General features: G+C 46.3%; 1 protein-coding gene across 1 annotated transcript in view; it reads left to right on the forward strand.

The window, feature by feature from the left end:
- TEX264 (testis expressed 264, ER-phagy receptor) overlaps positions 1–26,838 on the forward strand; it is a 165,881-nt gene that overhangs the window by 12,397 nt on the left and 126,646 nt on the right.

The following is a 26,838-nucleotide window of genomic DNA, read 5'->3' on the forward strand; positions in this document are numbered from 1 at the left end:
CCGTGCGGTATGACTCGTGTGGGATCGTTTGGCCGTACCCGAGCATGCTCATGTTGTGGGTTTGTTAAGGGTGTGGGCCCCAGGAATGGAGCGCATACCACTTGCCACGCAGATGTCAGCTGTGACTGGGAATGAAACTCAGGTCGCCAGGTTCATAGCTTAGTGTACAAGCAACTATGCCAACCACTCTCCCTCCCCACCTCGGTTATACGTTCATCTTGACTTTAAGCTTTCGTCACTGCAGGAATTCATATTCTTTGGGTCTTTCGGTAAAGTCACGTAGATAGGTTCAAATTAATAAATAAATAAAGAGGGGGGGGGGAGCTGCTTAAGCAGTCTGCCTTTGCAGCTTTCTCCCTGTTTTTATCCTCCTGATGACGATCGCTTGTGTTGTGAACCTATCTACGTGACTTTACCGAAAGACCCAAAGAATTATACGTCCATGCTCGTGAAACAATACATGGTTTGTTTTATATCTCTTGCCTTTTAAAAAAAAACGTTCTATTGTTTCTTAAATGTATTCGTGCAATCGGTGCCATGTTCATGAGACCCAAGCGTCGATTGAGAACTCTCACCGATCAATGTGTACCCTCTGTCAGAGAACGTCCCGTTGAAGATTTCGCAAGACTATCCGTGAGATCCATTCATGTAGCTCCTTTCAACCTGTCCTGTTATTTAATCATTGTCGTGTGGCATACAATTTATTTTCTCCAAATTACACGGAGAGAAAATACTTTAAATTCTTGCAGGTTTTTTTCCGCGTAGTCATTAGTGACCAGTTTGACATTGATTTAAAGTCAGTTGAGAACCCATTTTGACACGGAGGCTTTCACGACTAATGTCATTCAATATAACGGTGTTTTTAGGGGTTAGATCGCGTGAGTATAAATGTGTCGTTAATCCGCCACCACCCGACACGGCCAACCAGTGAGGTTTGTCGCATAAGCAAAACGTGCCAGTTAGTTACCACTTGTATAAATGTGTCGAATTGAGAGCAATTCTGGAAAAATCGCCTGGTGATGCTGGATGTAATTTCCAGCGAAACGTCGTACTCGCGTTGTAAATGTTGTGGATTTACTCTTTAACACACTGGTGGGCTTAAGTAGGAACTGATTTGCACATTTTGTCGCGTAAGCAAAACGTGCCGGTTAGTTAGCACTTGTATAAATGTGTCGAATTGAGAGCAATTCTGGCAAAAATCGCCTGGTGATGCTGGATGTAATTTCCAGCGAAAAGTCGTACTCGCGTTGTAAATGTTGTGGATTTACTCTTTAACACACTGGAGGGCTTAAGTAGGAACTGATTTGCACATATTGTTTACGTGAAAAACCTTACCAATTGGCCGTGTCGGGTGGTGGCGGGATAACGACACATTTATAGTTACACGATCTAAACCCAAAAAAACTACTATTATGAGTTGAGAACCCAGTTTAATCGTGGGTGTCTGAAACCCTGATTCAAATCGAGGATCGCAGAGTGCCTTGACCCAGGATCTCAGCCGCTCTGCCATAACTTTTTACAATTCTAATTTTTAACTGCTTTCAAAAGTAACCTGGCAAAAAATAGAAAACACTAATTTCCACACACAAGTGATTCTGAAACTCTTCCACAGTTTACATAGCTACGACGTACACCTTGTGAGTACTTGGCATTATATGAATAAGCCGCTTCAGAACAAAAATATTCAACAGAATGTTACACCGTGCACAAACTATCGTGTTATGTTTTGATGTACTTTACACGTGCAATGCGTTTTCCTCCAAAAACACAGAATCAAAAATTAATTACCTTTGCAAAGTTGACGACTTAAAACAAAACGATTAACATGCACATACAATATTTTATGTGCCAGCTGTGTGTTGGCTATAAATATGAAATCCCAATTGCTCAGTTTTGTAGAAAACGTTTAATTCCCGAGGGCTATGTTAATTTGAAGTTCAAGTTGAAAGAGAAAAAAAACACGTTCCGTTTATTTTTTTACGACATCCAAACCTCAAGCCAAATTAATTTCTTGGCAAAAAATGAAAAACTCCCGATCCTTAGCAGCATGCGAGCAGATTGGGATTCCGTTCTTGCTTACCTTTACAGCGATGGAAACACTCTTCGAATCCAAACGGATCTCACCAAGGAAAACAAAACGAAAAACACTTGCACAATTCCAACTCGGGTTTCCAACCCCGGCTGGGTTTTGTTAAAGTTTACCTGCAGCCGGCGAGTCAAGCAGAGGAAGAGTCCCAACCACCCCCCCCCCTCCCCTCTTTCTGTCAGCTCCGCTGCAGCGGCAACGCTCGTCGGCACCGCGTTTGGGAGCACAGTCACGTTGAGTGCTCGCCAGTTCTCTTGGCTGGTGCCATTTATGGAGCTTGGTGTGGGCTGATAAAACAACACCCGCCCCACCACCACCACCAACCACCACCAACCACCAAACCACCACTACCGACCACCAACCACCGTCGCCGCCAACACACAACCCCACCCCACCCCGAGGGCTCGGGCTGAGTGGCATTCGCACGTGCCCGCTCGCAAGACGGCACGTGGCTCTTTCTCTGTCGGCTCCAGTGAGAGCGCGGACTACGGCGCTGCTCGATGTGGCTTGGCAAGCAGCGCCGTAACTCATACCGTCGAGCTCTTTACAAATGTGCACGCGCGCACAGCTTGCTTAAATACAGCGGCTGCGAGTGGCAGCGTTGCTCGCGAAACAATATTTGTAATGATTAGGCCTGCAGCTACGTGCGTCTCTACCCCCCCCCCCCTTCCACCAGTTCCAAGGATTTGATGAATTGTCTCGATTCCATTCAAGAGTGTTTAATTTTTTTCATCACCTCCGATTAGCCACGTACGGTGCGAAAGGAGTTCAACGTGCATACGTACGGTGTGGCAGTCACGCACGCATCGAAAATAGTCTATTGCGACACACACTGTTCGATGCGTGAATCGTGACCGTACGAACCGTTCTGAATCTTAGAATCGTCGTATGTGTGGTAACGGTGGAGCGAGTGCACGTTTCGTATGTATTGTGCGCATTGCTTCAAGTGAGTAGCCGCATCTTTACAATATTTGATATTTGAATAACATGTCACATAATATTTAAAGAAATATTTGTATAGCCCCCCCCTTGTCAGTTTACCGCAGCTTGAAGGAAGATCTCCCCAGGACGTGTCAGTTATGGGGATTGGTTTGACTGTACTTATAATATATGCCAGTTGACATTTAATAGCCTATCCTATTAGAGCAGTGTACGTGCACATGGTGGATGCCAGGCTGTCGGAATAAACACAATATGACGACGTTTGCTATGCCATCGGTTATGCATAACACAGTTACGTATGCTCTCGCGATTCTTCCTTTTTGTTTTTCTTTCTCCCGTGTATATTCCGCTGTGTGTGCTTTCGGCACCGTGTCGTGATATTCACGATTAATTTGATTCCGAACATGAGCAGCTAACAGCACACACCACCACCTTGTGTCCGGGAAAGGTCTCAGAAAATGACACACGATAGAACTGTTTCTGAAGTCGCTTAAAAATAAAGGTATTTTTTCTTTCTGTAATCCACACTTTAGGGCCACGTTTTTATATACCCCGGAAAAAATGTTCCCCGGAGTTGGAATGCGGTTAATTCATGAAATAAATCATTTCATTGAACCCTTTCTTTTTTGCTCGGTCAACAGCGACCGAGCTGAAGCCCGATGTATTCGTCAACGCGGTGAAATTGCGGGTGGCTGCCCGGGTTTGAACTCTCGCGAGTGGTGACTCCACGATCTGAAACAGTATGAGCTCCCCTGAGCCACCCGTGTACCTCCGTTCTCTATTTGTCGAGTCGGTAAACAAGGACCTTCTTGAGATTGTTGTGTGCTCCTATATTGTCTGAACCTCTTGCAAAGGGCGTGTTCCTAAAATCGAAAAAGTGTAACCCGTGTGAAACCCACGCGACACGCGTCGCGAGCAGTTGATCGGTGACGGTCAGAGATGTCAAAATGTGGTTGGTTTTACAAAGTAAGGAAATAACACAACGCTGCTTTCGGTGAGTTCTGGCACAGCGTTATGGACTTTCCATTTCCACATGCCCACAAAGACCACCCATAGTTGGTGTCAACAGCTACACATCACACTGTCAAGTACGGCGGCCGGTTCTGTAGTGTTTAAAACATTTTGTTAGAAATGAACCGCCGAAATCCGCTCGCGTCCAAAACATATTCCACAAAGAGGCTTTAGTAGCCCTTTACACAAAGCAATTGCAGTTCTTGAAGCACGATGTGGGCCAAGGGTTTTACATGAGTCCACGTTTATTTGTTTCTTCATTTTACAGGCCGTTAGAAACAAATGAAAAATCCCCCCCTTGGACAAACAGCCGTCTCTTTCATGTGGTGAGGGCCGGTGGTTGCTGGCCCCTTGCACCGGTATGCCGGTTGGCTCGCCAAAGGGAAAAAGACTTCGGTTGCTTTGCAGCTCCTGCAGCCGCGTGCGATGTGCTATGCACTACGCCCCGGCAGTAAATTAGCGAGCGGAGCTAAGCAAAACATATATATTTTTTACTATGTTTTTTAAACTAATTTTTTTGTTTTACCAGGTAAGGCCCACTTTAGCTATACAGCTCTTTTTTTCTGAAGCGAGCTGGCCACAATTGATAGCCCAATAAAGTCGGCTTATCACATCGAAATGTAACGCAACCAAATATTCTTAAACGCATTTTTCTAAATGTGGAGGGAAAAGCCAGTGGACCCGGAGAAAAATCTACGCGAGCACAGGGAGAGAGACATGCAAACTCCAAATATACAGCAGCAGGCATCAGGGTCGGGATCGAACCAGCGATCTCCTGCATACCAGGCGAGGTAGTCAACATCTCCTAGCCACTGCGGAGCTTCAGTGAGCATCTTTGGGTTTGGGGAAGAAGAGGATGGTCAAGCAGGCAGTTCAGTTGAAGCTGAAAGTGGAGAACCCCCTGTGTCCTGTCCTCCCAGGACCGAGCAAAAGGGATGCCATGCCCGCACCTCTTAAAAGTTTAACCCCACTTCGCCCCTGCCTGAAACCGTACCCTGGCTCAAGGCTCCGGGGCTAGCCTATGCAGCAGGACGAATGACTATTTAAGTGAAGACCTTTTACACGGCGCAAGCCCTTTTACCGGAACGGCGACGCCGGAGGTTGAGAAGAGAGTTTTTTTTTACAAATTTCTATCAGGTTTGGTGACTTTAATTAATGCATTTATAATGCGGATAAGCTTATTTATTTTACTTGAACGTTTTAAATGTGTGGGGAGCTCACACGTTTGCGTTGGGGGGGTGAAATTGAAACCGTTCCAAGTTTACTGTGGAGCCCTCCTTAAGATCACACTCTCACTGAGACAGCAGAACTGAAATTGACATGAAGCAGAATGGACATCGCCTTCGACTGACTTTTTAGCGCATTTGTTTTTTACACGTGATGTGAATATTAATCAGTATAATAATGAGAGTGTTCGCTTAACATTGTGATATGCTGTGTGCTTTCTTCGGACCAGCAGCTCGATGCAGTAAAAAAAAAACCCTAAGACGTGTTGACACCATATGTTAACAGGACATATGATCGCGATTGCTTTGAATTATATATATAGAGTGCTGCTGTGTGTGTATATATCGGCTGCTTACATTCGACACGGTCTTCGGCAAACACCAAATAAATCTACTTTTTTTTGCTGACAACGCAAGTCCCTCGATCCTCATCAATCTCAAAATGTAAGAGCCCATTCAGTTTAATTCATTTTTTCACTTAAATGCTTTTGGATAACCATGTTATCTTGGAAGTAAGCTTCCAAACCCCACAAATGCCAAGGGGATGCTTTTTGCCCAGCGGATTGTGTGTCTAAACACATTATCATTCTTTATTCCGTACATGTTTACATGAGATCCTTTCTATATTGGTTGTTGGCCAGCCTGTGCCAGACATTGCATTTTACCATCTGTTGCAAATGTCTTGAACTGTCTTTTTTTTTAAGGCGGCGTACCAATGGAGAGTTCTAATTTCCTTTCCGTGATTCCTGTTAAGTTTGCCATGCCTCGGTACCGGGAGAATTCTCTGCAATATGCCGATGTACTCATAAATCCTGACCTTTGTTTGAATGCCAGCTTTTTTTTTTCCCAGCAACCTTTTCTATTCTGTTCTCACAATTCATTGGCTTCGTTCCCATTGGAGGGTATCACCGTCTTCTCTTTGTTTTTGCCCTGGTTACGGAAACGATCCTTAAGTCTTGAGTTTATGTTCTCAAATAAATCCCATTGTGTCTTTTATCACTCTCCTCCAGTTACCTTGGCCATGCACGGGGCTGGAATGTAGTACCCGTGCACGTGTTATCAGATCATCTGGATCAATGATCAATAAAACCTTCACTGGTGAGGGGAAGAATTAATCCTTGTGGACATTAGTGAGCCTATTTGCTCAAGGCAAAGCTATCCATTGTGGATATCATTGTGGCGATTTGAGCCAGCAGCACAGCGAGATTTTCCACATTTTGACACTAGTGCAGTGACTGATTATAATTGCCGGTGATATTGCGTTTGCATTATGGAGCCGGCACACAATTGACTTCATATTGAGGGCAAATTAAATCGCACCTCGTGTTGTTCGACGCCGCGTCCGGCGCTGCGTCCGACGTTTCGGTCCTAGCCGTACGCCGTGGCCATAACGGCATGCGGTGAAACCTGAAAACGCCGTAGGAGAGTTACGCAGCACATCCGCAAAAAGCGGACGCGCGAGTCCTATAAATCACATCCGATTGTGAATCTACGAACGTTTCTTCTCCCTCGTGGCTTTGCACAGCCCTTTATGGGTTACCAGCTCTGAATATACAGCGATCGCTCGACCTAATGAGCAGGTGCCCGCTGCACTGAGCAACCCTGCCGCTAATTTCCAAAAGCCTTGACTATGTGCTATTTAGTGTCCGTGTAACAACAAGTGACAAGCTGTGAAACCACCGCCACAACCACCAGGAAATCCTGCAGCAGCTAATGAGCCGTTTGCAACTTTTGAATCCACAAGGACAAATTGTAACTGCAAAAAATACATCGAAGAATCAGGATGGAAACTAAACTAAAATTGTTATCAATATGTATTTTGGTGAAGAAGCATTGTGACAGTTCAGCGTCAGGATTATAAAAATCTAAACGGGCAAATATTTATTAATAACATGGCAAATGCATACACAAACCCGCACTGGCCAGCGTAGGGAAGTATGCTCTTAGGTTTTTTCATAAAGTCACGTAGGTAAAAAAAACAATACAATTTTAATTAATAAAAGTAATAATTACAATAAAATAGTTATTTATAATATTATTTTATTATATAATATTTTTATTATTACTTTTATTAATAAAAAAAAATTACCTACGTGACTTTACCGAAAAAACCTAAGAGTATGAATCCTTGCAGTCACGAAAGCTTCAAATCTAGAAGTAGGGAAGTATGGTCAAATAAACCCTCGTGTAACACACCGCTCGGTGAGGCCTCCATCCAGCAGTGGATTGACAAAAGGGATGCACATGTACATGATGAGTTATGAGGCAAGGGTCAAAGACGAAACAATCGGGAAGGTAATTGCGATGGCATCACGTGTCCATAATATTTTTTGTTTTAATCACGTGACATGTGACTCTGTTAAATCATCGCGCGGTCTTTTAAACAAATAGAGAGACAGCGCTGTACTGTTTTGCTGCTTCAGAGGACGTGAAGCCGAGCTGCGCTGCCGCGAAATATCGTTCACCGCGGCGCCGTAAATCGCGGGGCTTGAGAGTCGCGTCCGCCGCTCGGCCCATCGATCTGCAAGTCGATGGGCGGTCGCGTGGGACTCGCTGGAAATGTCTCCACCGGCCTTCGTCGCAATGACCGGGGGAGACCCACGGCAGAGGAAGCCACGGGGGCGCAACACGGCGGCTCGGAAATCACCTTGACACGAGCGCCGCTTCCGACGAGCTTTATGGAGGAAGAGCACTTACGCGCGGCACGTGGAAATACAATTGGCAGAAGACCAAAAAAAATCTTTCCGCCGAATTGGAAAGAATGTACGGAGGGGTTTTTTTTTCTCTCCGTCGGCAAAGAAGTTCTCTTATTTAGTCGTAAGGATGGGTCGTTTAAAAAAAATAAATGTCTTGCGATATATTTTTTTGCTTGGTAATAAAATAACATCTCTTTTCCTTTTTTTCGATGGCTATTTTATTGTCCCGTCTAAAAATACAAACTTTTATTGGACAGAATGAGAAGAAGCCGAGACATTCCGAGAAGGGAAATGGTAACTATAATGCACCGTGCGGGCCAGTGTGCTCACTTCACAAATGTAGCGCTGCCAAGAAAGCATGAGATTGACGTCCCATAGAATAGGTACAATATTCTTGGTTCTTTCGGTAAAGTCACGTAGAAGGGAAATAATACAATAATAATAATTAAAAAAACAGAATAAAATTCTCACGACGTTTTGGCCACAACGCAAGCAGCCGTCCTCAGGTGAAGAACAGAGCTTTCCCTTCTACGTGACTTTACCGAAAGAACCAAGAATATGAATCCCTGCAGTCTCCAAATCTTTAAATCGAAATAGGTGCAATGTCCATTGTCGGTCACATATCTGCCCTGACCATTTAACTGCCTGCACCAAGTGCAGCGTTTATGCTCGGTGTAACCATAAATTTCAAATGGACGTTAATATATCCAACATTTTCACATATCTGCACCTATACCTCAATACCCATCGAGTTGGATATGTCACATTGTACTGTATACAAAAGCGTTTTGAAACCCAGTACACACCAAGCATGATGTGCATGTGCAATGTACTTGCACGAGTGATGGCTAAATGTACATAAAGCCCTTTCGTCAACCCACTCTGGAATATGGGCCTCCCCGGGCTGTCTGGGTGGTGGGGGTTACCGTGGGGTTATTTGACAAACTTCCCAATGCTGGCTGTTGAAGGCAGGCTGATGACGGCGGGGAGAATTTTTATGGAGAGCATAGAAGTACAGAACAACATTGTTGTTGCGCTCTCCTCGACCGCACACAGCATAGCCTCGCAGTCACCTCTGGCAACTTGTTTGTGCGTGGTGATCGCCCATTCCAGCACAATCTCAAGCTTAACCCATCTTAGCTTCCGATGCTCTGACGATACCAGGCACATTCCGGGTGATTTGATCCTCGGCAGACAAGAAGTGTACTTGTGCGTGTATAGAAACATATGAAATATGCTACCCCCATCGCTTGCACTGCAGCCTCAGCCGTGTAGAGCCAACCGTGAACGTCAGCCTGGCACTGGCTGACTTCCCTTCCTGCCACCTCTCGTTATATTGTCTAAGTTTGGTGGTCTAAATCCGAGACGTTTGTGTTGAAAAGTTAAGAATTCTGAAAGCAGAAAATCTAATCTCCTTGCTATATTTCCAGCAGCTACATGTTTTCAATAACCGCATATATATATAGATACGGCCGGGCAAAGCTTGGTAAACGCTTCAGCATGTCACTCTCGAGTCCAGTAAAGCCACCGATGCACATATTGCCAATTATGGATGCTTCTCAGCCCGACGGTTTCCACCGCTCCGTTCCGCAACCGAAAACGTGGCTGCCACATACCCCTCTTGATGAAGCAGGGCTGCAAATCGATATCGACAATTGAACGTGAAATTGATATTGAGAAGCTAAAGTGATCCCGATGTGCCTTTCAGTTATTCGGAATGACGTGGTTTTGTTTTTGCTCCATTGACAGTGGTCCGGTCTGGTGGGCTTGTCTCCGCACGATGCTGTCTCTGCCGAAGCGTTAAATGTGATAGGGACACTAAAGAGAGCAGCACCACCGTTGTGTTGTGAATATCATTTGTGAAGTGTTCTTGAAATGGACTTCTAAGGCGTACATACAAACACACGCGCGAAGGCGTTTTTTTTTTTGCCATCACCATTGCTTGATAAAATTTCTTCTTGCCAAAGATAAGCAATGACTTCAGTGCACTTGGGAATTTGGTTTTTATTAAATCCAGCTTGTTTGATGATCGCAGCCAAGTCATTCACCACGTGTTTATATACTGTATTAAAAAAAAAAAACTGCCGAAAATATGCATTGCCCGTCTTCGGTAAAGCGAGTGTTTGTTTCGGTCGGGTAGAGAAGTTACCGCTCGAAGAAGGAATTTAATTTTCACGCGACGATCCGTCTGCTCGTGAAATTGGTGGCTTCATAGCCCCCAACAGTTCAGCAAAATCACCCACGAATTGGGAGGCTTGAAAGGGTTCAGCGGTTCAGAACATCTGCCAGCCAAGTAAATGCAAAGCCTACGATGTTATTACGAAGTGGTCATTAAACAAGCCCGAAGGGCATCAGTTGTAATATGAAGTGAATTGTGTGCCGGCTCCATAATTCAAACGTAATATCAACGGCAATTATAATTAGTGACTGTACTAGTGTCTAAACGTGGAAAATCTTGCTGTGCTGCAAACTTAAATTCGGCGCATATGGCCGGTGCCTGTTCATCTTGCATCACTTACGATGGTGTAATGACGATCATCATCCTGATTATGATGGTTTTCATTGCCAGCATCATAATTAGACCTGTAACTATTGCTTCGCCCTCCCTCCCACCCACACCTCCACACCCCCTTCCTCTCCCCCTCACAATTCTATTCTATACGTTGCCACAATTGGATTGAGGAATAAACACGTTCCTGCGGAGGGAGCTGGTAGGAACGTTGGGTTGCTCGTTCAATGGCCAGGGTCAACGGCGGCGTGGTGTATTCCGCAAATATGCCCGACTGTGAGGGCGGGCACAAGCCGGTAGTGAGTAGGTTAAACATTGAGTTTTATTAGGGCACCACGGGTTGACCAGCCCCTCCCCACCCAGCCCCATCCCTCCCACCCCTCCACCCAGCCCCTCCCCACCGTCCCCACCCAGCCCCTCCCCACCCAGCTCCTCCCCACCGTACCCACCCAGCCCCTCCCCACCGTCCCACCCAGCCCCTCCCCACCCTCCCCACCCTCCCCTCTCCACCCAACCCCACCCCTCCCATTTTTGGATGTAGGACGGACGGACACAATAATCCCCTGTGGGCTGGTGGAACCAGGAGGTTCCTACCAGTATTATTTTTGTATTTACATTGCAGTGCATGGTAGCAAACCTCTAGTGGTTGCAGGGGTCATGTCAACCGATAACTTGCCAAATATATATACGAACGAAACACAATTGATAATCGCTGCACGAGGCAATGTGTTGCATATCATGAGCAGAATAATTAATATCAGATGACGACTTGATGAATTGTTATACCCCTGATCATCATCACCTTCAAGTATACTCTTTGGAATTTAGATTTACATTTTTATACCACTGTCTGCACAAGTTCTTGTGAATCTGTCAATGTAGACGTAGCTACGATGAGTGGCTGCAACTTTATATTATTTATTCGAAATTGCTATTCCTTCAAAACAAGTCCAAGTTTTAAAGTGATTTCCTGCTCGGATGAGCAGTGAGCTTGGTGCTTATCGCCCATTTACAACCCTGAGGCAGTGGTGGACATTCCTCATTACTGTGACGGGAGCGAGTCTATCCACAGGACAACCACTGTCGTCTTCTCCGACAAAGTGGCACCCAAATTTCGATTTAAAGCTTTCGTGACTGCAGGGATTCATATTCTTGGTTCTTTCGGTAAAGTCAACACAAGCAATCATCATCAACACCTGATGATGATTGCTTGTGTTGCAGTCGAAACGTCGTGAGAATTTAATTGTTTATTATTTTTATTATTTTATTATTTCCCTTCTACATGACTTTACCGAAAGAACCAAGAATATAAAGTGGCACCCGTTTTATCCACGCTCAAGGGATGATGGGCCCATCCTCCCTCCAGCGAGGCGCTCGCTCTACCGCCTAGCCACCTGGCTGGGTTCCTTCAGTGGGCCTCAAAATTCGTAATTTGTAAGGACTCATGGACAAGAACCCAAGCTTGTCAAAAGTTAAGGTTGTCTTGGAAGGCTGCTTTGACACGGGATCTCGAGAAACCGCACGATGCATAAATTTACCGCTCCACCTTCACTCAAGTGCATGTCACTAATTTAATATAGGATACTTCTACGCCATGATGTCCAACTCAATTTGTCTTTGAGAGCATGCTCTCGTGTGTGTGTTTTTTTATCCTCATCATGAAGATGAAAAATTTGTCATTTGAAAAAAAAATGTTAGGCCACGATTATAAAAATGAGATTTTGCTAAATCTTTTCTTTTTATGAAGATTTGAATGTAACGTAGAGGAATACACCTGGCTTGGACACGGTCTTTTGTTCCTTGAGAATCCTGAGTAGGTTAAGTAACTAAAAAAAATACCAATCAAAAAAGCAATACATGCATTAATACAAGGTTAAAATTGTAATCAGTCCCTCCAGAAAAACGCGATTATGCGATCGCAAGTTTCCACGCAAAATCAGCCAAAGTCCGCATATTTATGCGGGGGGCGCGTTTTTTCAAATACGCCGCACTTTCGCCGCATAAATTGCAGATTTCCGCGCGCAAAATATGCGGGCTTGCATGATTTCATAATCCCCGCATTTTCGTTGCCAAAAAGTCACATATATCTTAGCAGAAAGTTGAAAAATGTTGCGTTTACTTCACACAAGCGCAGCCATTTCCCCTGTTGCCATGGGAACGTTATGAAGCGACGTCACTCATTACAGTTGTAAGATTTCACTTTTTTGTTAGTAGTATGTAAATTTACATTACTGTAAGACTGTACTGTTACTGTATTGCTTACGTTACTGTGCACTGAAAACACTTATTTTAACAGAAGATGTCTGTTTTGTATAGCTACCTCTGTAAAGCAGGAAGCACACATTTTATTTTTTAATATTTTATTTATTCATTTTTACAGAAGTTGTAGCATATTCATTTTGTAAAGCTACAGAACTTGTTCGACTCAATGTTTTGTAAGTTTGAGCCATCAATTTGTTAAGGTCTGAAATAAAACAAGATGAGAACTTAAATATTCCCAGCACTTTCTGTGATGTAGTATGCTTGCTTATCATAGGAAGTAATAAGAAATGACTCTTTACATTAAAGTAGTAGCCTAGTGAATAGGGTGTTGGGGGAATCACTTTTTTTTCTCTTTTTCATCAAACCGCAGTTTTTGCAAGTTCCCGCAGTTTAATCGCATAAAATTGCATAAATATCCCGCATATTCCATCGCATTTTTTAAGAAAACGTGCCGCATAATCAACGATTTTTGCCCGCAACAATCACCAAAAAACTCCGCGTTTTTCTGGAGGGACTGTGTAATGTTAAAACATACAACCAAAAACATCTGCCTTTATTTAAATATTTTCTGTTGTGAGGTAGCATGGCAAGTTTTTTGTGCGTTGTCAAAAATACAAATGTTTCTGATATCTAATAACGAAATAAAAGCTTATTAAAGTTTTAAGCAATACATACATTTGTTGCTTTTGCATTAAATTATTTTCTACAATAAGTTCCATATGTTTGGTCAACTTTTTCATCTGAACATGCGGTGTATAATTTCATTTCTGCAAACGAATTCTTGGCAAATAAATTTCTTATAAAAGACCCATGCCTATTACTACTACCACTACTACCTGTTGAATTCTTATCACGGGCCAAGAATTTATATTGAAAGAAAAAAAACACATGCAAAGAGCAGTGGTAGGATTTCACACACACACACGCGCGCGCGCGCAAAATAAAGACAGACATGATTTTCAGGCAGAACGCTGGAAATTTATGACCCGGAGTTCACAGAATCGTGTGATTCAAAACGCCCCGGGAAGAGGGGGCGGCTTTTCTCTCCGCGAAGGCAACCGGAGGGGTTCTTCGCGCCGATTATCCACGCCCGATGTTTGCGCGCGAGCGTGTGCGCGGGGCCCCGAGCCAGCGGACGGGAATCTGCGCGCAGGCGCCGCGTGCCCGCTGGGTGGGTGTGCGATCGACGGCGGAGACCACGGGGGTCCAGATGTCAGGGCCACGGCGCGCTCGCCAGAGCTGCGGGACGCGACTTGTCTCCTCCTCCTCCTAGGGCCCGGGAGCCGTGCCCTCAGGGGGCCGGCCGCTGTAGCTGCCCTGCTAGATCATAAACAGCCTGTTCCCGCGTTTGCTATCTAAGCATTCGTGGATTTTTTTAACTTTCTTATTTTAACTTTCTTTAGGGGGTGTAACGTGAAACCACCGCTCACATCTAGCGCGCCCGTGCACTGTAAGTAGTGCGCGTATAATAAAGTCGGCGTACGGAGCATCGCCTTGGAGCAGTTTGGCGCGAAAGCTGCTCCTAGCTTGGAGCAGTAAATTCTCGGTTCCTTCCAGAAAGCGCCCACGCACCGCACCGCATATGTTCGTTCGGCCGCGTGAAGTTCATGGCGTTCCTATCTTTTTCGCGCAAAGTATCTGCTGTGTGAGGATTTTTTTTTACGTGCGGAAATTGGATAAGTGCATCAGGTTGGCAACTTGAAAAAAAACACTTGACGGGTTTTAGACCTTCCCATGCGGTAACTCACGAATGCGGTTTGCACATTCATGGCATGCAGTTGTCTTGTAAAATCTAATATGTCTTCTTATTTTATTTCAGATAAGTCGTGCCAATATAACGATGCTAAAGCCCAAGGCTCGGAGCTTGTTAATTCTGAGTGAATCCTCGTTTGGGGCCGCATTAATTTCACCTTCAGTGCTAAGACAACGTTGAGTAAAAAAAAGCCTGTGTCTTTTGAATAATTTACGAAGCTGAAATGTGGAGCACGGCTGCCGTGGGTATAACATTTTTCCTGTTTTTTTTATATTTTTTTCCTGTTTTTGCCTCTCGCTTGAGTTACAATTTTACTGTCAGCTTCATGTCAAGAGACATTTCTATTGGCAACGCTCGCAGCAAGGGCCGTGTCAACCTTGGGAAGGTGACGTCACAGAACTACTTCTGAAGTCCTGTCAATGGTCTCTTGTCCACACTCGGTGGTGCCTAATTATCACGTGGTCTGCGATAGAGATGTTTATTCATAAAGCAATCACGCCAACGTGTTGTGTCCACAGAGCTGGGAGAATATATGGAATTAAGTGACAACGTGGTGTTATTTTTTGCAGTCATTTGTGGTCGGGCTGCAACGATGAGCTCTTGCTACACTTGAGAACCCGGTTAAATCACAGGTCGGCTGAAAGCTCGATTCGAACCCAGATTTCAGCAGCTCAGGGTGGCCCCCCTGAGCCAAACCTGCCAGCTCTGGCAGACAAGTAGAGAGTTACATTCCCTTTTATCCATCCTGCTGTATCTTCCTGCGATCTTTATCCCTGAATAAGGCGCATGAACAAATCCTGTTCTTGATTACTGTATTCCTATTTATCTCTGCTTGTCTGGCAGATTAGAGGAGAGACCCAGAAGTGATGGCAACTTTATATAAATGTCCACGTTTACGTGCATATATGACCTTGTAGGTAACAGGATTGATGTCTAAATATAAAGCCACCAATAGCAGCCCCATCTCGGCACGAATTTGAAAAGTTTTGCTACATTTGAAGTCTTACTTGAGCAAAACAGAAAATAGCATTGACTCCTGGAGTTTATGGAAAATAGGCAGAAAATTATCGAGATTTATTTTGCACCCCAGAGTTTCACTTTGTAACATGTAAGCGGCATAATACTTGCGTAAGTTGTCCATGATATAAGTACACTTTTTTCACCCCCCGTCTCCGAGCGAGTCCAAACTCGCGATAGCTTAATTAAAATACGCGTCGTCCTACGTTTTATGGAAACAATTTTACTTTCGCGGTTCTACTGAGTCAGCACTTCCCCCTCCGACCTCCCCCCCCCAAAAAAAAACGCGCTCGCAAAAAAAGCGTCCACCTACGCGAGCGCGCGCCGTGCTCAACGCGCGCAGGAGAAGACGGCCCCGGTACTGACTTCGGCGCTGGATCTCTCCGCTTATTGTTCTTGGCGGGCAGAAGCGTGCGGCCAAAACATCCAAAAGTGAGGCAGACCGTGGAGCGCTTCCTTGACGAAGGCTTTTCGCTCCAACGCGAGGCCTCCCACGTTTCCGCCCTGCTCCGATCGTTATGCGCGTGCGCACGTACGTTGAACTTCTTTCGCACTGCACGTCGCCCAACCGTGTGCCGTGCCGGCCTTCGTAGGTGCTTGCTAACAGCATTTGCCCTAACAGTCTGTTACAGGCAATACGGGGGGGGGGGGGGGCACTTTTGTCTATGTATGCATGTACGCATGTACGCATGTAGGCGTGCCTATGCAATTTATGATGTATACATGCGTATTTGTGAGCGGGTATCTGTGCGCACACGACTGAGAGTACATCCACCACAGAGCTGGAGTCATTAACGCCGCATGTATGCGTGTTGCACTTATTTTGCGCCATACGTAGCCAACCATGCTAATCGGAGGTGCGGCGGATGGACAACAAACGGAATGCAAAAAGCAATTAAGAAAGAAATGAATTTTCAATGTAGATTTAAAAGTGCGTATCTCCAGTGGCTTCCTAATATCGGAAGGAAGAACGTTCCAGATGGCCCCAGAAGCGCCTGGAATGCGCTCAAACCAGTCAGATTATCGAAATCTTAGCAGGATTGAGCGCGAACAATCCTCGGATAAGTGACGACCATGCGCAAGCAGGTTGTTTCAGGGCCTGTGGGGGTCCTAGCTGTCAACAGCAGAGGGCAGTGCAGCAAAATCCATCCCTTCACCGCTCTCTCCCAACGTCCGTGCCTGCCCACCGACGCGCGCTCGCCAGCGCGGTGAAGCATGGACACGCAGACCTCCTCGGAGCCACACGGCAGGCGGAGGCCCTCGTCGAGTGGTGGATCGTGCGAAAGGGCTGCAGGTGGTAGCCCTTCTTCTTGGTTCTTTCGGTAAAGTCACGTAGAAGGGAAATAATAAAATAATACAAATAAAACATAATAAAATAATTCTCACGACGTTTCGGCCACAACGCAAGCAGCCGTCCTCAGGTGAAGAATGAAACGCCACCAAACATATATACACTTGCATTGTTCACCTGAGGACGGCTGCTTGCGTTGTGGCCGAAATGTCGTGAGAATTATTTTATGATGTTTTATTTTTATTACTTTATTATTTACCTTCTACGCGACTTTACGGAAAGAACCAAGAAGATGAATCCCTGCAGTCACGAAAGCTCTAAATCGAGTGGTAGCCCTTGTTATATCTCGCAGCGGAGCTCCCGTGACCACCGCAGCTCGTTATGAAGAGACGGAGTGGACGCGCGTGGGCGGTGTGCGTCGGCGCAGTGTGGGGGCCACGAACCCCGTGGGAAATCTTCAGCGTGTCCTTGGCAATGTTGCTGGACCTTGGAGGAAATTGGGGCTCTTGTTAAGAAGGCAAGGGGAGCGCCTAATGGCCCACAAGGCGTCGCGTTTGGCTTTCAGTGGGTTGCCATTGGTGGTTGCGAGCGAGTCGTCCGAGGGATTTCAATCAGCGGGTGATTTTTCTCACCTCTAGTCGTGAGTTACAGTTGTCTCATTCGGCCCCCTCCCCCCCCCCCCCCAAACGATGTTTTCACGGACACACTTCAAAATTACTATGACATTTTTTATACAATACCAACCATATCGATTTAAGCGTGTCGATTTCTTAAAATCCACGTTTTCATTACCTGCGTACCGATTTGAAAATTAACGTACATATTGATTTACATTTTTTTATGCAGCTTTTGCTTTGCAAATCGGTACATCCTAAAAAGGGGTGTTACAATCAGCAGCCCACTGGTTAAATTGGTCAGGTTTTCAAGTATTGTATGCCTATGCCAACTTGCAAAGCTGTAAACGATCCCACTGTACAATATAAAAACATCTATACACTTGCATTGTTGATTTACATTGAAGTTCTCAAAATGTTTTGACATATTTTTGCCTCGCTACACTGTTGTGTATTCACGGAATCTTGGCGTTCGCAGAGGTTGTAATCAGAAATAATTCCAAAGTGACTTTGTGCTAATTTCTCCGAACTTGTTTTTTTCCCCCCCTCCCCACGTTAAACGTTGGCACGTGTGTTCATTGTGATCGCGAGAGGGAGCTCGAACCTCAGCTTGCCTTTTGCTTTCTCTTGAAGCGAAGCCAGTTGTGGCAGCCACTCAGCCCGGCATTTAAAGTGTGCACGTTCACAACGGTGTGCAACAATGACAACGTATCAGGTTGTTGGTAAGAATAACGATCTTTGTATTGACGCTTAAATTCCTCGGCAACTCAAAGCACCTTAGATCACAACTCATCTCAAACATTCAAAGGGCGCACTCAGTGGCAGCTGTCTCTATGCGGGATATGGTGGCTCAGCACCGGCCTGAAAGTGGACGTTAGTCTGGCGGTAATAGGCGATAATAGCTATTTGTAATCTCAATTTAATTTAGCAAATTTGGACCCTGACACCCAAGCGCATTGCCCTGCTCGTTTCCAATGACATCACGGGATCTTTAATATCCATTGTGAAGCAGACGGTGTATATATTTATGGTCAATGCACCCGTGGCATTAACCATGGCATCCTGCCGGGTTAGAATCTCGGACAATTGCAACAAGCGTTGAACATGCCTGCTGCTGCTGAGCCCTGCTTGTCAGAACAGAGGCATGTTCCAGCCAGAAATGTGATGTGCAAAGCAGCAGTCACTGTCCTGAGTAGTGGCAGGGTAGCAAAAAGGTTCTGGGTTGGACTCCCAAATTGGGCACCTTTCTGCGTGGAGTTTTAGGTTCTCCCCCGTGTTCTGCAGCATGGTTTTTCTCTGGGTTCACCATTCCCCTCCCCCCCAAAAGACTAAATAAATAAACAATGTAACTGCTTTTGGCTAAAATTTCCCAATGATAAAATAACTGCAAATTACTCGATTGTGATTACACGGAGAAATATGGCCCCCTACTGAGAAAACTTGGCAGGGCCATCCTGAAAGAATTGTAAATTATTGAAGCTTTCCTGGGAGAACGAGCATATTAATAATAAGAATGCCAGTTATGACTGACGCCAATCGGCACGTGTGTCTTTATAAGAACACTTTCTCAGTTGGGCTTGCATAACAAGGATGTAATTAAATTCTGTCTCCCAATTAAGCTGCAGTTTTCTCACTGCAGCCAAAAACCATTATACTGTGAAAAAAATTACCCTTATTCTTTTTCTATGTGGAGTCAGAACATGCAATTACACTTCCGGAGATGAATGTGCTGCATCTCCAGTGAAGATTTGTACTTAAGATTGGAAGTCAGAGGTGCCACATTCACATTATAATTTGATAGAATGAGCCATTGTATTCCAAAATCAATTTGGTTTGTAGAATCCTGCAGCATTTAAATTTTTTTCTTTGGCATGAAGCCGCCGCTGAAGAGATAAACTGTGAGCGCCGTTCTTAACTAAAAATCCTTTGCATAGACGAACTACATTAAGTTCTGCCTGCTAGAGATAGTCGTGTTAATATTACTACAGCATATTCTTTGGGTCTTTCGGTAAAGCCACGTAGATAGAACAAATAATAAAAATAATAACAATATCACGACGTTTCCATCACAACACAAGCAATCGTCATCAGGTAAAACATATAGCGCGAGAGCTGCTGAGGCAGGAAAAAATATATGGTGGGAGCGCTGCTAAGGCAGGGAGTTGTAAGGGTTTGAGATGGGTGTAGCCCAAAGGTCAGCAGGCGGGGCTAGACATGAAATTTGCATGTAAATGTAAGATCGGAAAATTTTTAACAAACGAAGCTGTGGGGGTGACCATTGTATCGTGAGAGATTAGCGTATCAGTGTAAGAAATGTGCTTGTAAATGTAAGCTCGGAGAGAGCTCCGAAAGAACCATCGCCACATTACTACATCACAGACACAGCATTCTAGACCACCAAGGAATCAATTGTACCCATAATGTGACAGTCAAACAAACATTTCTTAATATTGCTCAAATCTGTAAAATTTTCCCGAGTAGATGAAAAGCCATATTTAATATGATACATGCTTGAGAACTCTGTTTAATGACAGGGGGTTGCCTGGATTTTAACCCAGGATTTCAGTCGTGCCAGACCCAGAGCTCTCACCTCTGAGCCACCTGACTCCTCCCTTGCAGTTTCGACAGTAGTCGAGACCTCGGTTTCATCACTGGGGGCTTCAACGAGGATCCGAACTCAGGTTTCCAACGATGCAAGCGCAGCGTCCTGACCCCCGAAACCACCCAGTCAACTTCCCTGAACCCGTCCAATGTTAAGTGCAGTCCACTACAGAGCTAACGGCACGAAAACCCTCCACTAATTGGTGCAGCGTGTCCGTTCCCCGTCTGTCTATCCCCTACCGTGTATAAACGGTTTAGTTTATGTTGACGGTGGTGTGTACGTGCGTTGCAACGCGATGTAACGGGCCCACGCATTGCCTCAATAACAAAAAAAAATCTCTGCTAATTAACCTTCCTTCACCTCCTCACCACAAAGTCCACCGCCACCTTCCTCCCTGTTGACTATGAGGTCACGCTCACACCCCCACTCCACTCTCTCGCCCACACCAGCCCAACCCTCGCCCTGACCCTAACCGCTTGGGGGCGTCCTCGCCACGCGGCAAGCCTGACGCCCCGCCAAGCCATCGCCATTCTCTGCCTGCCGGATGAATTTCTCCACGGGTTTTATCCATTCATTAAAATCAATCGCGCTTGTCATTTTTTTAGGCTGCGCATCATTTTTTTTTACATCTTTGTTCCCCACGGGAATGACAACCTGAGCAAGTCTTTTTCGCTTTCGTCCCGTGAGGGTTTGGAAATTAGAACGGCGGCATCGCTCATTAGTGCAAAATTTCGATTTCTTGCAGTTTTGAGCTTTTGCGAAATATTTTCCTTCCAGATTTGTTTCTGAATTCTCGCCCACGAACAAATTACTGGGAATGCACCCCGTATCAGACGATAAGTAGATGTGAGCCTGGAATGGGCTTGGATAGGCAACCACCATACGGGACTGGGGGGCGACGTGTTGGACAGCAGAGCACGTCACTTCAAATTGCATTGTTGTCCTGTACTTCTGTGCTCTCACATCTTATCCCGCCACCATCACCAACCCACACTGACCAGCATGTCGTGAACTATGGTCACATTGCTCCCATGACCCATACGGTGTGGGTAGGTCCCCGATGCAGCAGTGGATTGACTAATGGGCTGCACATGAAGATTCTCAGAGCTGCACGATGCCAATTTAGGTCTTGGATCCAGTCCCTTGTTATGACTCTTACGGATGTCCCACCGGGAGTGACGACTCTCGTAGCCGTCACGCACGAGCGAGGCCCATGCACTCGCACGCTCACACGCACGTATGCTCGTGCGTCCTGACGGCGCAGCTGCCTGCCGACCCCCCCCCCCCCGGGATCCGTGGAGCGGGGGAAACCCCCTCGCCTTGCCTCCCCGCACCCCCCGCCGGCAGTACACGGCAATGCCCGCCGAGCCCAGCTGTCCTGCCTTGCCACGAATATGAGTGACCGCGCGATCAGTACAAAACTGGGCCCCTCTATGTGTGGTTGTCGGGGCCGGCGTAATGACACGGAGCGAGCGAGCGATGCATCGGCCGGTGTGTTTGAGGAATGCTGCTGCAAATGAGTGCACTGCCGCTGCTGCACCTATGTGCTTGTCAGTAAAATTGACTTTCAGGAGATGGATGTCAAGTGAAATTACTTTGTTCCCTACGCGTTGCGTCCTTGTTAACGCCCGCTTCCTTCCTGGCATTGAACGGGGCAATTCGCTGGAAGGTGTTGTTGCTTCGGTTTGCTGTTGGTGATGGCCACCTTAATGTGAACCTGTGCTCCCCATCAGTGCATCCAATCGGCAATAATAATAATTACTACGGCAATTTCTATAACGCCATAATGTGGCAAGCCATTTTAAGGGGCCAGTGACCTGGGAATCAAATTGAATGCAAGGAAACAGTATGTGTTAAAAGCGGTGTATAAATGGACTGCGTGGCTATGTTGTGGCCTGCAGAGGGCAGGTCTGCAAAATCCATAGTTTCACTGCCATCGACTTTCGCCAGCCCACGACCAGCGTGGCAGAACACGGTCGATTAACTCCCACAACTCTCACGGAGCAGCGAGGCCCTCATCTAGCAGCAGATTGACAATATTATCTGACTCTTCTTCTTGACTTCTCAGTCCAAAGCCTGAATCTTCGTCTCACGATACAACAACTCCACGCTGTGGTTGTGTTAGCCATAGCTCACAAAAAATGGTTGTTTCATATGCCTTCCCACCAATTTTAATGTGAAGCATCTGACCGAGCTAATTTATAATCATCATGATTCGCCATGATCTACCAACTGCTGGACAAATGCCATCCCTAAAAATCATCCCACGAGGCCACAATCCATTTCGCTGCTGTGCACAAGCTGATCTCGCTGCTCCATACCCACCGAAACTAAATCACCGGCTATAATAAAAGGCACATTTCCGTGATAATTAATCATTACTTATTTATCCAGGAAAGCCACACTGCATCGTAGGGATCTTTTTCAGAAGGGTCCTGCATTGGGATTTATTTTAAGATGTTTCCAAACAATTAATGATGAGTGTGTCCGTACAAGTATGGGAGGAAACCGTAACACCTGGAGAAATACCCACACGAGTGAGAGGGGTGCAACGCTCTATCCACGTACAGATTGAAACAGATGGCAATTAGTCCACTTGCTCTCCTGCTTTCTCCTGGCGAGCCACGGTATGGCACCTCGAAGGCCACGGGAAGGGAGATTCACATCTTCTGTTCGACGATCCACCTACCAACCCTCGCTGACTCCACGGCGCAAGGTTACCGGCGTGCGCCACCCAAAACGATGGCTCGTTGTTGTTCTTGACTTTTCCCCCATACCCCTCGTCGTTGTCTCGGTTACGCCTGGCGAAACGAAGACGGCCCAACGCCTATGCGCAATCGCGCTCTTGTGAGCCATCGGTTGAGCTGCCACCTCTTGATGTATAACAACGACCGGGACATAGGAAAAAAGAATATCTCCCACAATACCCAGGAGGGTGAACCACGTGTAGATGCATTGTCTCGTCAAAGTCAACGTGATTTATTTTCAAATAAGCTTGGAGGCGGCGCTATTCTCCTGTTTGCGGCCCTTAGCCAGTGGTGGAAATTCTACATTTTTTATTGTGAGGACAAGTATATCTATACGACAGTCACTGTTGTCTTCACCACAAAGTGGTACTCGTTTTATTGACCCCTGAGGGATGTTGGACTGTGTCCACCCACCCCCAACCAGGATTTGAATGCGCTCGCTGCCGTTGAGCCGCCTGGCCCGAGTGGTGCATTAATACTGCACAACAAACTAAAATCGGGGGGAACCTGTAAACGTCCCGGGAAGATTGACACTTTTCCCTCGGGTCATCGGCCCCAGAAAACCAAAACAGGCGGAAATGCCACTCGAGATTGTGCGGGCCGCTGGTGCCAAGTTGGTTTGCATTTAAGGAGACCAGCGGACATAAATCTCTTGCACCCAAGAGCTCTTTTTCAATCGCGGATTTTCATAATGAGGAAACCCTCCGGTGCAGTAGAACGCCGAGTGGGTGCTGATGGGCTGGCTGATGAAACGCTCGGTTTACTGCGTCCGGGCGCATTGCTTCTGGTAATATTCGTAGTTTTATCCTTCGGCGACTCGCTTACAATTTCCATGGGCAGATTTGCAATGCTGCTTAGTAGTGTTAGAGGATATTTTTACTTGAAAAAAGAAATCTCAATTACAATAACAGTTCAGATGCCAGGAGCATCGTTCTATGGCAGGATCATGAGAGGTGGCAGCTTGGGCGAGGCCATCATCCAACAGTGGATAAACCATGGCTGATGATCCAGGAAAGCTTGACTGTGAATCAAGACTCATTTTAAATTGGGTCCTGCCTTGGGATCTTTGGTCAGTTCCATTACCGAGTGTTTGGCTTTAGGTCGGAGGAAATCGGATCACCCAGAGAAAACCCGCATCGAGTGCCATCTTCTGCCCCCATCTGAGCTCTATGCATACAACACCTGGTAAGCCTCAGTGGTCACCCAGTGAAGTACCATTCGGGCTTAACCCTTTGCTTAGCTTCCAAGACTGTAATCTATTTTGACGAGCCAAGAAAGTCATGACAAGAATAATAATAAAGGCTACATGTGCGTTGCCTTTGCGTTTTAACGGCTATGCGCGTCGTAGAATCTTCGCTGTAGATCTGATGACAACGATGGTGGCTGCGATCGTTTCACGACAACAACGTGCAAAGAGAAGCCACCATAGCAGTCCTTGTGTTCGGGGACACGTATGTGTGAAGGTGACCATGAATAGCAACTCGCAGGAGGGCTTCTTCTGCTGTTTTTAATCCGCACACTGCATGTGCCGACGTGCATCGCTTGACAGTTTCGTGCAGGTGGCCACGGCGATGAATATCCACTGGCTCGCCAAGAGATGGTGTGACTCAGGTGCTAATTAAAGACGGTCCAGTATACATAGGCGTGTACGCATTCACACACGGCACCAGCAAACGGCTTGGTGGGAAATGCACAAATTACGGGAATTTCTGCGCGGCACTGTGCCTCTCGGTGCAATCGTTCAATATTGTGGCAAGTTAAATGTTACGCTTGCGCGCGGTTATTATTATTATTACGTAGCATGTGCAAATAAATTATATGGGTGCGATGGTGTGTCGCCCGCGGCCAAATCACCCGCAGTGCCGCTGGGTCTTGTCAAATCTCGGAACTTCAGCAGGGTCGAGCCTGCACAGTGCTCGGATGAGTGAGCATCATGCATGACGGGTGTTAAGAACCATTTTGAAGATCCGACGGAGGAACACAGGCCACTTGGTTCCTCTCTGCTGCCACGACGACAGAGTGGGGACCGCTCCCAACCGTGTCCCAACACCAACCACACGCACGGGAGGAGGGCGTTGATATTTCCTTCCATCAATGAAACGATCACGAGACTCGCCAAACTGCGAATGCGGTGAGGTGCAAACCGTCAGACGTGTCACTGATGGCCGCCCAATCGAGACATCGCGCGTGGTCTGGTGGAAGAAGCGGACTACACTCTGCTATCGCCCCGGATGCCGTGCAGTGGCTTAGAGAATTAAAAATACAGTTGTAGCCTGTTGTGCTTTTTTTAAACTGTCATGAAAGAAGAACAACAGGCTGCGTAGTGGGCAGCAAAATCCATTGTTCCTGTATTTTTTTACGACAGCTGTTGGAGTGGCCTGCCTAGCTGTGGCCCAGGGAGAGATGTAGAGAGCACGTTAACGAGATGAGAGCGATAACCAAACCTGTGGATATTGGGGAGCTGCAGACCAGAGATGAAGATGAGTGAAAAAGGTGGTCCACATGTCCAGACATTATTACATTGCAATTCAATATTATATCATAACATCTGTATACGCGACGCTATGGCGTTAAGACATTGCGCTAATGTGATACATGAGGTCGCATGACCTGGAAGCATTGGTCAGTTGGTGTTGTGTAAGAAAGGTAAAGTTGTGACCCTGGAACCGTTTTGCTCATGCCTCCGCTGGAGCAAACTTTAGAGAGTGTTTGGTCTACTCGCCCACGTTGATCGGACATGTTTGAAGAGGTGGGCATACCCACACTAACGTAACATAGCAACCGTCGTTCACCACTAAGTGGTGGTGATGTCACCACGGTGCTTGTGCCATGCTCGGTGCATTTTGAGGCCACGTGAATTGTCGATGGCTTGCTGGCAGGAGTTCATGGAACAGACCCAGGTGCCATGGGTTGTCTTGACTGCGATGGCCGGCGCTCGACTCACTGTTGTGAGCATCGCTCTTCTGCCCTTTATCGTTAGATTGATATAAAGTGGTGTACGTGCATTGACTCTTAGCAAAGGCCATCATTGTCTCTTGCTTGGCAGAGCAGCTCAGACGCAAGCATGGGCTGTAGTAGTTGTGTGCTAAGCAGATGAGTGGAGTGCTAGAGTCTGGGGTAAGCTTTTGTCCGAGTGTCATCCTCCTGATTTGTTCCACTGCGCACGTCGACAGCCTAAGAGGATTACAGCGCATCTTTTTCACCGCCACTGCCATCCTTGAGAGGCTTAGTAGGGCCCCTGATCTCATTGAAAACCTCTTCATCCCCAACAATGCTGGGCATTATTTACAAGTGAAAACTACCGAATTAATACCTGACTCAAGATCACATGCGTTTGCGAGTGTGATAAGAGATGTCGCGTCGGTACGGCAACTGTGGGTCGTCTCTGTTCGAAGGCCACATTCTGCATTGCGCAATCGTATGGTTCACAGGGAATCTCTCACTCTCTCAAAATTCAAGGGTCCTCCCCCTGGTTTGTTGAGGCCCCAAGCACCGCAGCAGCAGCGCAGTTAGGGTCGTCTTTTTTTACTCTCGCATGCCTTTTCAAAACTAGATATTTAAACCTCATGGCGGGACCCCGGGGTCCCATAAGCCCCCGGCTCTCGCATGAACTGCGTTGCGACGTCATTTTATGTCTGTTGAAGGCGAACGATACGGCGATCTATTCCTCTCGATGAGCTCTACACGACGCGCTAATCAAGGTTTTGTTTCTTCTGCGCATTCGTCCTCGCTTCGCTTGGACGAACAGAATGATCCGCGCTAGGTGGGTCGCGGCGTTCATATGCGCGGTGGGACGGAGTCGCCAAAAAATAATTAATTAACTACAATTTTTACTTCCGTTTTTTCGGGACCCCGGGGTCCCGCCATAAGGTTCATATCGGGGCACCAGGAGTGGCTGGCTGGCCGAATAAATCTACTCATAGAATTCTCGAGGAAGCTGTGCTACTTATTTGTGGGGCATTTTGAAGATTTATCAATACAGTAGTCCCTCGGTTAACAGTGACGTTGGTTAACGGTTTTTCGGTGAACGCTTCGCCTCCCATGGGGGACCCCCATTGTTTCGACTGACGTTATTTTTTTAA

This window comes from Lethenteron reissneri, chromosome 15 (assembly GCF_015708825.2).
Source record: "Lethenteron reissneri isolate LAM-NWPU_2019-01 chromosome 15, ASM1570882v1, whole genome shotgun sequence".
Lineage (NCBI taxonomy): Eukaryota > Metazoa > Chordata > Hyperoartia > Petromyzontiformes > Petromyzontidae > Lethenteron > Lethenteron reissneri.